Source organism: Dermacentor variabilis, chromosome 3 (genome assembly GCF_050947875.1).
Source record: "Dermacentor variabilis isolate Ectoservices chromosome 3, ASM5094787v1, whole genome shotgun sequence".
NCBI lineage: Eukaryota > Metazoa > Arthropoda > Arachnida > Ixodida > Ixodidae > Dermacentor > Dermacentor variabilis.
This window is the reverse complement of record NC_134570.1, coordinates 197,240,185-197,253,399: the sequence shown is the minus strand read 5'-3', so window position 1 is coordinate 197,253,399 and position 13,215 is coordinate 197,240,185. Positions and strand designations below refer to the sequence as shown.

Genomic DNA, 13,215 nt, shown 5'->3' with positions numbered 1-13,215 from the left:
CACCAGGCGCTCTGCACTCAAGCGTTAGCAGCTGCCCAAGCAGTGTTCTTAAACCCTTTTCTTTCATTTCCTTCTCGAATTTTTTACAACTGGATCTTTCTATCGCTTTCATTTTAACCTTTTGTTTAAAACATTCCCACTTCTCGACGATTGTTCCCGCAGCATCACATTGAACTTCATTAACCGCATCCTGTACCACCTGTAAAAAGGGCTGGCCATTTAGTAACAAGGCATTCATTTTCCACATGTCCCATTTAAATACATGTCTCCTTTTCATTATACCTACGTTACATTTCAGTAGGCAGTGATCTGAAAACGACACTGGTACTACACAGTAATCGTGGCATCTTGGAATTGTATCCAATGAAATGTACATTCGGTCCAAACGCGTATGGCTGCTGCCCTGAAAACGTGTAAAAGTCACTTGACGCCCGCCTTCCAGACATTCATAAACATCATCGAGTTCATTTTCATTAATTAAATTTGGTAACACTTCACTGCTTCGGTCACGCACACCTGCATTATTGACTGTCTCCAGCACTCAACACACAATTAAAGTCACCTAGCAGCATCACGCTCATATTACAACATACATATTGTGTAAGGTTCGAAAAAAGAACGGACGCGCTCATCCACCGAATTCGGCGCATATACGCATATGACGCGGAATTCAGCATCACACATAACAATATCACAGAGAACAATCCTTCCTGACTGACACGAAAAAGTACTTTGAATCTGCAGTCCAGGCAGCTTTTTCACAAGAAGAACGCACCCTCCAGCCGTGCCTACCGCATGGCTAACCACCACAAAATACCTAGTCGTGAAACGTCGCACCATGCTCCCGGTCTCCTCCTCTCCTTCAACCTTAGTTTCCTGGACGGCTAGTACGTCTATGTCGTGGTCAGTGACCAACCGTAGGACCTGACTTTGCCTACGACTAGCCGCCAGGCCTCTCACGTTTAATGTGGCAATCCTAAGGGACGGTATTTGAGCCATCTTGACCTAAAGGAAAAGTAAAGTAGGCCCGGAGCATGGCGCTTACCGCTCACGACTAGCCATCGGCTAGCCGCCTTCGGGACCTCCCGGTTTGTTGCTGTCCTTAGACGTGGCCGCGTTGTCGGCAGGCTTCCTTTCAGGCGGTACATTGGGCTTTGGCTTGTAGCCCATCCGCCTCCCATGAGGCGTCTTCGTCGGCGGTCCTTCACTGGTGCTGGGTGCCCGATCCTCGCGGTCCTTCGTCTGGTCGTGGGTGCGCTTGACGGAGGCAGCAAGAGCCCCAGTACGGTCGTCGTCGGTGGCGCCCTCGTCCTGCTGCATTGCGGTCGCGTCGTCAGGTGCGTCTTCACTGACGCTTCCCATCGTCTGCCTCTCAGTCGTAGCGACCTGTTCCGCCCTACTCGGTTTCTGGGTAGCCTCAGCCGCCTTTCCGTCCACCTCCAGAGTCGTCGACCCACTAGTTGTAGTTGTCGAGACCGTGTCACCGGTTCCTTTAGCCGCATCCTCCGCCTCGGCCACGTCCATCACGTGCTCTGCCGCCACGTCAATAGCTGGTGAGCCTGTCACAGCGGCATAAGACTTCACGCAGTCCGCGTCAACGTGGCCGAAACGTCTGCACCGGGAACAGCGGGGGACTCTGCACTCTCGGCGGACGTGTCCCGTGCCGTGACAGCGCAGGCACTGCATCGGTCGACTGGCAACGACGACCAAGGCCAACTCACCGCCGACGCGGATCTGATGAGGAAGGTCCTCAACCTTCACGCTGCCCTTCAGTTTGAGGAGGACGGTCCTGGTCGTTGAGGTCTTGGTCCCCATGCCTTCCACGCGCCACCGCTCACGGCTCACCTCCTCCACCTTGCCGAAAGCCGCGAACGCCGTCCGGACGTCCTCGTCGGCAACGCCGTACAGCAACCAGTGAAGCCTAATCTTCACTTGCTGGTCCTGCGGGTCAACGATGACGCACCGTCGTCCCTTAACTTGTAGATCCTTAGGGTCCAGCATCCTTCTTGTGGCAGTCGCGTCGCTGAGGGTCACTGCCCAGGCCCGGTTGATCTGGTACGCCCCTATGCATACCACGTCAGGCAACAGTCCCGTCGGCAGTAGGGCGTCTCTAAAATCCTCGACCTTGTAAGGTCTGGCGCGTACATCACCGCGCAAAAATACGGTGTTCATCACCACTTGTCCTTTAGGCAGTTGGGGCAAGATAAATGCATATTCCTTATCGTCACTCAGCCTGTTTCCGCGGCCAAAAGTGGCCGTTGTCGCTGCTCCACTGGAGCCCATGATTCTGCTGACCGCTCAGCTCGGCTGCCGGAAGCAGAATCGACCTACTGCGCTACCGAGGCAGACAGAGCACACAGAGCACACGACGAGACGCGTCCAGTCTCGTTAGTGCTATTTTGGACGGAGTTGAAAAAGTAAAATAGAGTGCAGCAGTTACCCCTTAAAAGATTGGAATCTAGTTTCATTATAATGCCCGAATATGAGTGCCCTATCGCGTAAATCAGCAAAAAGAAAGCGCCGCCTTTGCCCCGAGTGAGGATCGAACTCACAACCTTCAGATTATGAGACTGACGCGCTGCCTACTGCGCTATCGAGGCAGACAGAGCACACGACGAGACGCGTCCAGTCTCGTTAGTGCTATTTTGGACGGAGTTGAAAAAGTAAAATAGCGTGCAGCAGTTACCCCTTAAAAGATTGGAATCTAGTTTCATTATAATGCCCGAATATGAGGGCCCTATCGCGTTAGGCAGCAAAATGAAAGCGCTGCCTTTGCCCCGAGTGAGGATCGAACTCACGACTTTCAGATTATGAGACAGACGCACTGCCTACTACGCTACCGAGGCAGACAGAGCACACTGAGCACACGACGAGACGCGTCCAGTCTCGTTAGTGCTATTTTGGACGGAGCTGAAAAAGTAAAATAGCGTGCAGCAGTTACCCCTTAAAAGATTGGAATCTAGTTTCATTATAATGCCCGAATATGAGTGCCCTATCGCGTAAGGCAGCAAAAAGAAAGCGCCGCCTTTGCCCCGAGTGAGGATCGAACTCACGACCTTCAGATTATGAGACTGACGCGCTCCCTACTGCGCTACCGAGGCAGACAGGGCACAAGACGAGACACGTCCAGTCTCGTTAGTGCTATTTTGGACGGAGTTGAAAAAGTAAAATAGCGTGCCGCAGTTACCCCTTATGCCCCAACCACTGGCACGCGCCGAAAGATTCGGCGCGCGCTGGCAAGTGAACGCGTCGCTTCGCTTCGGCTGGAGGGAAAGGGCGCGCAACCACTGGAGACAAGCTCCGACGCGCGCCGAAGCTCGCTCCTCGGCTGCGGCGCACTGTTGCTGAACTATTCCGTCTTCATCCGTCAAAGTTCGGCCTAAAGCAGCCTCCTGTAAACTAAGCTTGAAACAATAAGTTAGTGATCTGTATGTGCTTTTAGATATAAAAAACACGTTTGAATAATGAATATACACCTGCCGCAACAGTTTGTTTTTATTTTTGAAGTAACAATAGTGTAGAAAATATCGACATCAGCGCTCGCGCGTCGTCTGTCTGCAAGATCGCTTCGCAAACACCTACACGACGATGCCATATATGAAAAACTGTTGTAACATTTCATTTTTTTGGTAGCTTACTGCACAGCCAACTATGTAAGAATTAGGCGTGCAATGTATAACTGAAAAAATCTATGTTGGAAATATCACCACGTAGTAGTGACGGTAAATAAATAGTGCCGGCTCAATCGCAACGATAGCGGCGAGCAATGTCGGAAATCGTAGAAAATCTCATCTGCGGGTCAAGCGCGTCGGTTTGCATACGTCAGTCGTCGAAAGTTACAGCCTATTCGCTGGTGCCCGCGCGCCTTCCAGAAACTACAACACAATTCGTGTCGCGTATGCAATCAGATTAACAAGGTTCGTCGACAACAGACAGAACCATCGATAACATTCGCGAAACTTTCGATACGTTCAGGCGCATCCTGCAGCGAACGATAACGTTTAACATTTTTTCGCTGGTGAAATACGGTAACCGGATACAGATAAAGCATCGGTGTCAATATAGTTATGCTTGTTGGTGCATGAGAGAAACGTGAAAAAGTGGGTTCTGAGAAAATCAGCACAACAGAATTGAAGCACCTGTAGCACTCACAAAAAAAAACTAGAATAGCTAAAATGTATGTAATTCGTATCTTGTCTCCCCCCAATTGTTGATTCTGCCAAATATAGCCCATGGAGCACCTCTATTATTCTAGGCTGTTTTGATGCATCAACACCGCATCCGGAGGCCTTCACATTGATTGTATTGCTACAAAACATTTTCACAGTGTAAAGGCCATGTTCTATTGTAACTGGTTTCCACATATCAAGTTTGCCTTTCTTTACATTTATGAAATGACATACCGTCAGATAATACAAGCTTGAGAATTCGAGGGTATTAATAGGAGTCTTTCGTTGCCCTTTGCCAAGTCGTACTATTGAAGCACTTATTCGAATGTATGGGAGCAGCTCATTTGCATAGTATAAGAAATATATAAACAGGTTATTTTCACAAGTTATACACTTCGTCACCACAAAAAGAAAAATTGCAGTTTATTGTTTTCAGCCTGCTATGATGTTTTGACTGAGAAAGATATATTCAATTTGTTCTGCAATGCACGCAATAATTGCTGTGGCATATTATTTAATTGCACAACACTGCATACAGTAGCCAGCCATTATTAAAACTCAGAAGAAATTAATAGCACAATGCATATGATAAGGCACATAGCATATTATTGCACTTTCTTAATTCATGCCAGAACGACGACCACAGGCGTCCTTCTCCAACAAGGTCAGCATCCATCGTGCCTCCTTACCATCAAGCTTCACACCCTCAGCATGTTCAACCTCAGTTTTGTGGTGTTTAAAACAACCTCAAGTGCGTCTTACGGTTCCAGGGATAAGAAAGAAGACCGACCTGCCTACCTTGGCCTTGAAGCAAGCACCTCTGGATTGTTTGCACACTTTCTACTTTGATCGAGTCCACATATATATGGATGGTTCTTCTACTCAGACCAGCTCCACCAGCGCAGTGGTTGTACCATCACCATCACTAAGTATCCAATACAAGCTTTTTCACTTGACAACATCGACCGGTTCGGAGCTTGTTGCCCTCCGAGGTGCCGTTGATTACATTAATAACCAACCCGCTAATCGGTGGGCAATATTCTGCGATTCAAAGGCTGCCTTACAATGTCCTCTGTCATCTCTTCGTCGCGGGTCATGTGAACAACTCGTGTCGAAGATACGAGAAATGCACCATCACATTATCATGAAAGGACACGACGTCGTGTTCCAGTGGCTGCCTGGTCCATTGCGGTATCTCCGGCAACGACCTCGCTGACGAAGCTGCTAGAAAAGCCCACGAAGGAGCAACCCTTGTTTCTATACCTTTATCGTCGACCGACGCAGCCCAACGCTTAGGCAAGCTAGCGCACTCTTTTGACATTGGAAAAGTGGCACACACCTGAATTCACTCAACATCGATTGCATTCCCTCAATCCCTCTGTGCAACTGCGGCTGTTACCAGGTCTTTTGCGAAATGAGGAAACAGTACTGTGACGCTTAAGTTTGGACGTCGCATTCACCAATGCATATGCATTTTTGATTGGAATGGCTGATAGCGCCGAGTGCAATGCCTGCGGTGTCGAGGAAACCATAGAACACCTACTGTGCTACTGCCCATCTTTTGAAGATGAAAGGCAAGACCTCTGCACAGCTCTGAATCAGCTAGATAGAAAGCCGTTCACCTTCAACAAGATCTTGGGACCATGGCCTCGCATATCGCAGCTACAAAAGGCCACAAAAGCGCTGCTGCGATATTTGAAAGATATCGGACTGAGTCAGCGTCTGTGATCCAAACTGAGTGATCGACTGATATGCCCAGTGGACTTTCTCTTCTTTTAATCTTTCCGTCCCCCTTTCCCTTTCCCCAGTGTAGGGTACCCAACCGGGCTCAGTCTTGGTTAACGTCCCTACCTTTCATTTATCATTTTCTCTCTCTCTTCTTAATTCATGCCCTTTTATTAATTGCACAAAAGCTACTACACTGAAATAGTATACTAGTACATACTTAAAAAGCACAATTTTATACTACGATAATAATCAATCATCCAAATTTTTGTTGTAGTGCCCAGGAACAGCTAGAGAGCCTTTGTATAGGTGCAATATGTGAGACAAAATGTACAGAAAACATGAACGTAGTAGAAAAAAAAATGGAAGATAGAGAAACAATTAAAGAAAAAGGATACGCGGAAAAGTAAAAGGGAGTTAATCCTACATGATTATCTACCGATACACAAAACACAGGAAATGAACTCTGAAGTATGTTTTGGAGTCGAGTCCTATTAGCACAATCTTGTAACAAGCCCAGGCAACGAATGTGGAATGCTACCTGGTATACTGTTACGGCACAAACAAATACATATGATCAAGAAGCTTTAAGGAATGTATAATGTCATGGACCATCTTATACAGGAACAAAAGGTGTGATTAATTAAGACTTGAATCTAGAGGTGCGAGTTGAAGTATATTTGAGAAGGCTCAACTATGGTCGCCAGAATGGCAAAAGTGGTGCTTTAAGATAGACATAAATTTATTCTGGATGCGTTCAATGAGGTCAGAATTAGATTTGCTCATTGCACCCCCCTCCTACAGAGGCATACTCTAGTAGTTGGAGGCACACAGCAGAATTTCAGAAACATAACAGGTGAGTGGAAATCATGCAATTCCAAGAGCGTGAAGGGCATCTTGTGTAATTATCTATGTGAAGAAAAGCTTAGCATTTTGTCGAAGTACACACCAAGATCTTTCATTTCATGGACCCTAAGGAGTGGAGCACCACGTAGGGTGTATCAAAATTTCACATGGTGCGTTTTGTGCATATAACTTAATGCCATAGTGTTGAAAGCATTTAAGAGTACTTATTGTTTCTGTACCAGTTTGAGAGTGAAAAAATGTCTTTTTGGAAGTCGATGCAGTGGTGAACACTGTTGACAGTCTGAAATAGTCCAGACTAAACCATCAAGAATAAATTGATATCTATCTTAAAGCACCACTTTGTGTGTTGTCGGCACACAAAGTCATGCTGTTCATTTATTAAAATGCTCTTAGCACTAACAGAAAGCGAGGAATCAAATATCGATTCAAACACCTGACGCACTGAAGAGGATAGATATAGGTCGACAGTTAGTAACTGCACGTCTAGCACCTGATTTTGTGCATGGGCAATGTTCATGCTACCTTCCGAGCGCTAGAAAAGATACTAGACTTTAGGGAACTATTGAAGATGCTTGTGAGAACGAGGAACAAGTATGATTCCATACGTCTTAACCCTTTCATACACCACTTTATCCCGTTGATTGAAAGTTGCTTTCACCACATCTCTTGCATCCTCAGAATCGTAGAAAATGTACAACGTCAGCAAATATAAAGAATTTTCAATTGTTTGGCGAGTTTTGTCAAGTTTACAAAATTTCGACTCCATGCGAAAACTCACTACAGGAACACAAAATATGAGAACATGTAATATTTCGTGTTTTGAAAAGCTTGAAAAGCACTTATCCAGCCAACTGAAAATTATGCCTGGTGCACGACATTGTAAAAAACAATGAAAGAAGTGAACCCGCTACATACAACATACTTGTGGTATCCTGTGTTAGCTTCTGGTTTCTGTTTTGGGTCGTTTACGTCAGGGCGCCACTCAGCGCCAAACGCTGCAAGTTGTCTCCTGCTTCCGCTCGGAGGAATAAAACAGATTCTTTGTCTGGTCCCCTACTGATGCAGTCCGGCTCTTTCTTGCGGCGCTGCGCGCCCCGGCCGTTTAGGCCTCATGCCGTAAACCTTTCGTCCGGCAACCCCCGTCGAAGCTATAACAATACTGACACAGAGTAACAACACCCGGACGTCTACCTTCCACTCATTTTGTTAAAACATTCTGCACGTTATTCAAAATTGCAGTACAGTTCCAATAATAAGTGTTTCAACATGTATGAAACACATTTTAAATACCTTTACTTTCATCAGTGCTTTTGCTATTGATGCACGCTCCTGCTGTGCCCAATTGTGTAGACAGCGTCTCAAAGGGTTGCTCTGTGGAGGAAATACCAGCAACACCACAAGAAAGGGAATGTTTAAGGCAAAGTTTAAGGCATTTCATATACTTGGAAACAAGGTTTTCATTGACTGTTAGCATACACTGTGCCAGACTGAGAAGGAAGGTTACTTGAAGCATATTTCGCACGATATAGCAAACGGAAACGTTCTGCAAAGGCATCAGCAGTGTTCGAGACAACACCACTACTTTCATGAAGAAGACGTACATCTTTGGCACTTTTTTTAAAAGAGAGAGCCCACAAAGCTCCAGATATATTTTGAATTATGTGTCACGCTCGCTTCAACGCAATCAATGTGGTCAAAGTGATGATTCTAATAATAATAATAATAATAATAATAATAATAATAATAATCTTAGTGGTAACTTGGCACGCTAGACTAAAAAGAAAGCTGATGCCTGTATGTTAGAGCATCTGATAACCAGCCATCTAGAGCAGGAATTTGCAGGATGCAGAAGACACTTCCTTCCCCTCCACGTGCACACACACTTGCTCAATAACACAGCCCGGCCCACACGCACACATTCGACAAGTGCACAACACACAGGAGTGCCAATTCAGTCTGGTTCCAAGGAAGTAGAATCCAAATCGCCAGGGGGGTGGAGAGAAAGCTCTGCATGCCAGATATAATCATGGAGTTGTGGTGTCGGGCCATAGAGGCGCGATGAGGGCTCAGGCTGTGCTGACCACTTGTTCAGACGAACTGAAGAAATATTAGTGCTGTCCAGAGAGTCGTCAAGCACCCTGCAGTATAGACTAGGGCTATGTTGCGCTGGTATTGCAGGGTGTGCTACTTGAGGGGTTTGAGGCAATCCTCGAAGGCTGGCATGAGGTTGTGACAGCCGAAAAGACGGGAGTAAAGTGTGCGTATTGTCCGGCGCTGAACAAGCTTAAGTTTGTTAGCGTCGCGAGTTTGGTACGGGAACTATACTGATGAGCAGTACTCAAGTCGTGACACAATGATAGAAGTGTAGAGTGCTCGGAAGACCTTAGGTCATCAGGGAAGGGAGACACGGGACACAAACCCAAGAATGGGCCGGTGCTTACATACAGTGCTGGTGACATATGCGCAAAAGTTGAGAGAAGAGCTAAATGTTACATACAGAATGGGAAGGGCCCGAACAGTCTTTATAGAGGTGCCTCCAAGGAAGAAGGTTGGACGTGCAGCAGTTTCGTTATGGCTGATACGCATGGCAGCACCTTTTACGGTGCTAATACAAAGTTTTATATTGTAGGCCCAGTCGTTCACCTTTACAGAATGTATTTATTGTAAGCACATATGCTGTGCATCGGCATATTGTTGTTGTGGAAGTGTTAACTTGTTAATCAAACACATTCTGCGCAGATGCATTAGTAACTTGGTTTTGAGTAGATCTTTGTCCTGACTACAATTTATAGTATCGCAGCAAGAAACACTTTAGTAGAAGCTGAAGGGATTCCAGCAGTTTAAGCATACCGACTGCACAAAACACTGATGACACCTTTTCACCTTCCCCACAATGCACTCCCACCATCTACACTTTCCATAAGCAAAAAGTGAGATAAAAAATCAATTACAATTTCATTGGCTCAGTACTTGCTGCTTCTGAAGCGGGCATCGAAGCAATCGTGGTATACGCTGCTACATGCATAGGTCTTGCATGATGCAGGCCCTGCTATGCACTACACACAGGGCACACGTTGCAAACAGATAATTTCTTTTTGGAGCGCTCAACTATTAGGACACACTGACTGAAACATGACTGCGTTGTCACGTATGCTTCAGTGCGTCAGTGTTCTCGATTGCTGCACGAGCCAATTATCCCCAACTAGCCCAAAAGACGGACGCACTTGAAAGAAGTGAGTGAATGAGTACAGTGAACTTGAACTGAACTGGATTCACATGCCGAATAAAAGAGCGCAGTGTCAGCTGAAACAGGCGGCACGGCTGATTATCTAAGTACTTCCAATAGTTCGGCTACTAGTGTATTTCGCTATCGGAAGTTATCTTTACCACTGGAAACAGTGCAGAGCTTGCCCGTGAAACTTGAGTCAACCGACACCACACGAAACACGCCGCGGTTGACCAACCCAACTTCCACATGGTTCATTCACCACTTCACACATCACACGAAGTCAGGAGGGCCATATATTAAATCACTGCAGCGCCAAACGGACCTGAAAATTCACTTCCTTCGACAGAGTTTCTTAGCTGGCCTCGCTTACTCGCCAGTCACGAACTCGATGGACCCGCTAGGCCTACGCGTAACGTAAACAACATCGGCGATAGGCGAGTGCTGATTATCCAGACTTCGGAACTCGTAAACATGTTTCCATTAATTTTGAGCACAACAAAATACACATACAACAAGGACAGACGTTGCGGTAATCGTGATTCGGTTGGCTGTTTTAGCAGACGATCGCACTGAGCCCGGCGGAACCCAGTGGGCAGGTTGGATTAGTCGGCGTCGTTCGAAGTCGCTTCGGATCCACGCCGCACTGCCACAACCCACGGTCGTCGGTCGTGTCGTCGTCGGCATACTATTAGAACACTGTCTTTCAGGAACACTGTCGCGCGCGTCGTACGCCTAAGGAACTCGGAACTCGTTGGTGCTGGCGCCTTCGTACGGGCGGCCATCATTGGCCTAGCAGCCGGATGCTCCGCAGCCTCCGATTGGTTGACGCCTGCGACAAGTCGCAACCTTTCATTGGTGCATGCCGGCGCCACTTCGCCGCGCGTCGGCAAACTTCTAGCATCGGCAGTAGACACAATCGCTGCGCGACGTTCCGCTTCCCCGTGTTCCCGACCGACGCTTTGACGCATTTGACTCCTCGGCGCGCGCCGAAGCTCTCCGGCGCGTGCCAGTGGTTGGGGCATTAAAAGATTGGAACCTAGTTTCATTATAAAGCGCGAATATGAGTGCCCTATGGCGTAAGGCAGCAAAAAGAAAGCGCCGCCTTTGCCCCGAGTGAGGATCGAACTCACGACCTTCAGATTACGAGACTGACGCTCTGCCTACTGCGCTACCGAGGCAGACAGGGCACCCGACGAGACACGTCCACTCTCGTTATTGCTATTTCGGACAGAGTTAAAGTAAAATAGCGTGCAGCAGTTACCCCTTAAAAGATTGGAATCTAGTTTCATTATAGTGCCCGAATATGAGTGCCCTATCGCGTAAGGCAGCAGAAAGGAAGCGCCGCCATTGCCCCGAGTGAGGATCGAACTCTCGTCCTTCAGATTATGAGACTGACGCGCTGCCTACTGCGCTACCGATGCTTATTTTTTTTCTTTATTACCGGCTTGGCAAGTACATACAAATATTGTCAAATAAAAACGAGTGTTAAAACGTCTAGTCGTTAGTAAGACTGACGTGTCATGTTAAAATGGCTTCATCGAAGCCAAACTGTCCAACACCGAAAGGGAAATTGGTGGATCACTTAGCAGTTTAAACACTTCGCTTGTATAATTAACATTCTCAATGAAATAATACATTGCTCACCTCGCATGAACATCAGCATTTCGTACAGCCATACGAGTTCGCCACACGCTTTGTATGCACAATAGCATCAACATGTCTACCGGCAAACCGTCAGGTTCAGCACATGGCAAAAACCTTATTCCGAACGCGTTGATAGGAAGCTCCTTTTTTAATGTTCTTTGCAGGATGTCCCAAAGAAAGCGGGCATCGTGGCAGTCAAGAAAAATATGTTCGACAGTTTCTTCCTTGTTACATATAGGACAGTTGTCTGACCATGGGACAAACAAGCGCTTACTTCTTAGCCATGGCTTAACAGGCAGTGTGCCGGTACGCAGTTTGAAAAAGAATGATTTCGCGTTAGCTCGTACAGGCATATTATTGACTCGTTTGAAAACATCTCGTTCGGACCCTAAGTAATACATAGAACGATACACTGGTGTAGGTACAAACACTTCGACAATATCCTTATACAATTGTTTTCAATTGTTTCAACCAAGTAGTCTTCCGAAAAACGAGCGTTTAGAAGACGTATCGCCATGGAAACTTCACGCAGATTGCCCTTTAGTACCATCGGTTTGATTACGTGCGACGATACAACAAAATCGGGCAAAGCGTCGCGCAATCTCACTTGGATTACCGTTCGCAGAAACCCATCGCTTTGGTCGTGGAAGAAAACAGATCTCGACACAAGTTGCTTGAAAAACAAATGTGTTAAACCAAGTCCCCCGTTGCGCAATGTGTGAAACAAATTACTTCTGCTCGTGCGTTCCCACACCGAACCCCAAATAAACTCAGCAAACACTCTATTTTTTGGATTGAAGATCGGCTCATGCATAGCACCTGCAGGACGTAGAACACTTTAGCTACTAAAAAGATATTACATACTTTGGCCCTAGCAAAGATCAAAAAGTTGTGGCCTCCCCATTTGTTAGTTTGTTCTTTCATTCTGTCTCTCTCGCTCGTCCAGTATTCGATTGGCTCACGGTAGGCTTAGAGCGCAACCCCAAGATAAGTTCCTTGTTCTACACTCCACTGCACTTTACAAAAGACTTCAGGTGCATCTGGCCAATTCCCGTGCCAAAACCCTAAACATTTTGACCAACATATGGCACTACCGGAAGCATTGCAAAAAGCTTGGGCTTCCCTCACAGCTTCTGCAATGCTCTGTTTATCGCGACAGAACACTGCTATGTCGTCGGCATAAGCTAAAACCTTTATTCCTCTACCAAGGAATGTGTACGCGTGAATATTATGGCTATGTAGTAACTTGAAACAGAAAGGTTCTAAATGAAGTGCAAAGAGCAAGGCCGAGGTCGGACAGCCTTGCTTTATGCTAGACATTACTGCAATCCGCCTGCTCAGTTTGTTGTTAATAATTATGTTTTTGGTAGAACCATCATACATCATTTTCGCCCCATCCAAAATGACTGATCCGACATTAACATAATCAAGAAGCATAAACAGTATTTTGTGTGACACCCTGTCAAAAGCTTTGGCCAATTCTAGTTGTAGCATAGCTACATGATCTCCCATCGCATCGCAACATTCAAGTATGCTACGCGCTATATGTATATTTGCGAATATAGTCGTGCCTTTTGTACC

General features: G+C 46.5%; 4 non-coding genes across 4 annotated transcripts; all 4 read right to left on the bottom strand.

The window, feature by feature from the left end:
* Nucleotides 1-2,527: 2,527 nt before the first annotated feature.
* On the bottom strand, nucleotides 2,528-2,600 carry TRNAM-CAU (transfer RNA methionine (anticodon CAU)). The gene has a single exon. It is a non-coding gene; the product is annotated as a tRNA-Met (tRNA).
* Nucleotides 2,601-3,028: 428 nt separating this feature from the next.
* TRNAM-CAU (transfer RNA methionine (anticodon CAU)) lies at nucleotides 3,029-3,101 on the bottom strand. The gene has a single exon. It is a non-coding gene; the product is annotated as a tRNA-Met (tRNA).
* Nucleotides 3,102-11,095: 7,994 nt separating this feature from the next.
* TRNAT-CGU (transfer RNA threonine (anticodon CGU)) lies at nucleotides 11,096-11,168 on the bottom strand. The gene has a single exon. It is a non-coding gene; the product is annotated as a tRNA-Thr (tRNA).
* A 170-nt stretch (nucleotides 11,169-11,338) lies between these two features.
* On the bottom strand, nucleotides 11,339-11,411 carry TRNAM-CAU (transfer RNA methionine (anticodon CAU)). Its single transcript has one exon. It is a non-coding gene; the product is annotated as a tRNA-Met (tRNA).
* Between the last annotated feature and the right edge of the window lie 1,804 nt (nucleotides 11,412-13,215).